The sequence below is a fragment of the Eleutherodactylus coqui genome, chromosome 5 (genome assembly GCF_035609145.1).
Source record: "Eleutherodactylus coqui strain aEleCoq1 chromosome 5, aEleCoq1.hap1, whole genome shotgun sequence".
Lineage (NCBI taxonomy): Eukaryota > Metazoa > Chordata > Amphibia > Anura > Eleutherodactylidae > Eleutherodactylus > Eleutherodactylus coqui.
Window position 1 is genome coordinate 256,339,071 of NC_089841.1, and position 3,194 is coordinate 256,342,264.

At 52.7% G+C, this 3,194-nt stretch overlaps 1 pseudogene; it reads left to right on the forward strand.

Moving 5' to 3' along the window:
* The first annotated feature begins 1,921 nt into the window (after positions 1–1,921).
* LOC136627105 (octapeptide-repeat protein T2-like) lies at positions 1,922–2,786 on the forward strand (annotated as a pseudogene).
* Positions 2,787–3,194: the final 408 nt, after the last annotated feature.

The following is a 3,194-nucleotide window of genomic DNA, read 5'->3' on the forward strand; positions in this document are numbered from 1 at the left end:
AGAGAGCTAGAGAGAGAGAGAGCTAGAGAGAAAGAGAGAGCGCTAGAGAGAGAGAGAGAGAGAGCTAGAGAGAGAGAGAGCTAGAGAGAGAGAGAGAGCTAGAGCTAGAGAGAGAGAGAGAGCTAGATAGAGAGAGAGAGCTAGAGAGAGAGCTAGAGAGAGAGAGAGAGAGAGAGGGAGAGAGCTAGAGAGAGAGAGAGGGAGAGAGCTAGAGAGAGAGAGAGGGAGAGAGCTAGAGAGAGAGAGAGAGCTAGAGAGAGAGCTAGAGAGAGAGAGCTAGAGAGAGAGAGAGGGAGAGAGCTAGAGAGAGAGAGAGGGGAGAGAGCTAGAGAGAGAGAGAGAGAGCTAGAGAGAGAGAGCTAGAGAGAGAGAGAGCTAGAGAGAGAGAGAGAGAGCTAGAGAGAGAGAGCTAGAGAGAGAGAGAGAGCGCGCTAGAGAGAGAGAGAGAGCTAGAGAGAGAGAGAGCAAGAGAGAGAGAGAGCTAGAGAGAGAGAGAGAGCTAGAGAGAGAGAGAGAGCAAGAGAGAGAGAGAGAGCTAGAGAGAGAGAGAGCTAGAGAGAGAGAGCTAGAGAGAGAGAGAGAGAGAGCTAGAGAGAGAGAGAGAGCTAGAGAGAGAGAGAGCTAGAGAGAGAGAGAGAGCTAGAGAGAGAGAGCTAGAGAGAGAGAGCTAGAGAGAGAGAGCGTGAGAGAGAGAGAGAGCTAGAGAGAGAGCGCGCGATGAGAGAAAGAGAGAGAGAGAGCGCACGAGAGAGAGCGAGCGAGAGAGAGCGAGAGAGCGAGAGAGCGTAGAGCGAGAGAGAGAGCGCGAGAGCGCGCGTGCGAGAGAGAGCGAGAGAGCGAGAGAGCGCGAGAGCGCGAGAGCGCGAGAGAGCGAGAGAGCGCGAGAGCGCGAGAGAGCGCGAGAGCGCGAGAGAGCGAGAGAGAGCGAGAGAGAGCGAGAGAGCGCGAGAGAGCGAGAGAGAGAGAGAGAGAGAGCTAGAGAGAGAGAGAGATTGCTAGAGAGAGAGAGAGGGAGAGAGCTAGAGAGAGAGAGGGAGAGAGCTAGAGAGAGAGGGAGAGAGCTAGAGAGAGAGCTAGAGAGAGAGAGAGAGAGAGAGAGCTAGAGAGAGAGAGAGAGAGCTAGGGAGAGAGAGAGCTAGAGAGAGAGAGAGAGCGCTAGAGAGAGAGAGAGAGAGCTAGAGAGAGAGAGAGAGCTAGAGAGAGAAAGAGCTAGAGAGAGAGAGAGAGAGAGCTAGAGAGAGAGCTAGAGAGAGAGAGAGAGCTAGAGAGAGAGAGAGAGAGCTAGAGAGAGAGACAGCTAGAGAGAGAGCTAGAGAGAGAGCTAGAGAGAGAGAGAGAGAGAGAGAGCTAGAGAGAGAGAGACAGCTAGAGAGAGAGCTAGAGATAGAGCTAGCGAGCTAGAGAGAGAGAGAGAGAGAGCTAGAGAGAGAGAGAGAGAGAGCTAGAGAGAGAGAGAGCTAGAGAGAGAGAGAGCTAGAGAGAGATAGAGATAGAGGGAGAGAGAGAGATAGAGAGAGAGAGAGAGCTAGAGAGAGAGAGCTAGAGAGAGAGGGAGAGAGCTAGAGAGAGAGAGAGAGAGAGAGAGCTAGAGAGAGAGAGAGAGAGAGCTAGAGAGAGAGAGAGAGCTAGAGAGAGAGAGAGAGAGCTAGAGAGAGAGAGAGAGTGAGAGAGAGCTAGAGAGAGAGCGCGCGCGCGCGCGCTAGAGAGAGAGCGCGAGAGCGCGAGAGAGCGAAAGAGCGCGAGAGAGCGCGAGAGAGCGAGCGAGAGAGAGAGCTAGAGAGAGAGAGAGCTAGAGAGAGCTAGAGAGAGAGAGAGAGCGAGAGAGAGAGCGAGAGAGAGAGAGAGAGCGAGAGAGAGCGAGAGAGCGCGAGAGAGCGCGAGAGAGCGAGAGAGAGAGCTAGAGAGAGAGAGCTAGAGAGAGAGAGAGCTAGAGAGAGAGAGAGCTAGAGAGAGAGAGCTAGAGAGAGCTAGAGAGAGAGAGAGAGCGAGAGAGAGAGAGAGCGAGAGAGAGCGAGAGAGAGAGAGAGATAGAGAGAGACAGAGAGAGAGAGCTAGAGAGAGAGATAGAGAGAGCTAGAGAGAGAGAGCTAGAGAGAGCGCGAGCTAGAGAGAGAGAGAGAGAGCGAGAGAGAGAGAGAGCTAGAGAGAGAGAGCTAGAGAGAGAGAGAGCTAGAGAGAGAGAGAGCTAGAGAGAGAGAGAGAGAGAGCGAGAGCTAGAGAGAGAGAGAGAGCGAGAGCTAGAGAGAGAGTGAGAGAGCGAGAGCTAGAGAGAGAGAGCTAGAGAGAGAGAGAGCGAGAGCTAGAGAGAGAGAGAGCGAGAGCTAGAGAGAGAGAGAGCGAGAGCTAGAGAGAGAGAGAGAGAGCGAGAGCTAGAGAGAGAGAGAGCGAGAGCTAGAGAGAGAGAGCTAGAGAGAGAGAGCTAGAGAGAGAGAGAGCTAGAGCGAGAGAGAGAGAGAGCTAGAGTGAGAGAGAGAGAGAGCTAGAGAGAGAGAGCTAGAGAGAGAGAGCTAGAGAGAGAGAGCTAGAGAGAGAGCTAGAGAGAGAGCTAGAGAGAGAGAGAGAGCTAGAGAGAGAGAGCTAGAGAGAGAGCTAGAGAGAGAGAGCTAGAGAAAGAGCTAGAGAAAGAGCTAGAGAGAGAGAGAGAGCTAGAGAGAGAGAGAGCTAGAGAGAGAGAGAGAGAGCTAGAGAGAGAGAGCTAGAGAGAGAGAGAGAGCTAGAGAGAGAGAGAGCTAGAGAGAGAGAGAGAGCTAGAGAGAGAGAGAGCTAGAGAGAGAGAGCTTGAGAGAGAGAGAGCTAGAGAGAGAGAGAGAGCTAGAGAGAGAGAGAGCTAGAGAGAGAGGGAGAGAGCTAGAGAGAGAGCGAGAGCTAGAGAGAGAGCTAGAGAGAGAGAGAGAGCTAGAGCGAGAGAGAGAGCTAGAGAGAGAGAGCTAGAGAGAGAGAGAGCTAGAGAGAGAGAGAGAGCTAGAGAGAGAGAGAGAGAGCTAGAGAGAGAGAGAGCTAGAGAGAGAGAGCTAGAGCTAGAGAGAGAGAGCTAGAGAGAGAGAGCTAGAGAGAGAGAGCTAGAGAGAGAGAGAGCTAGAGAGAGAGAGCTAGAGAGAGAGAGAGCTAGAGAGAGAGAGAGAGAGAGCTAGAGAGAGAGAGAGCTAGAGAGAGAGAGAGCTAGAGAGAGAGAGAGCTAGAGAGAGAGAGAGAGA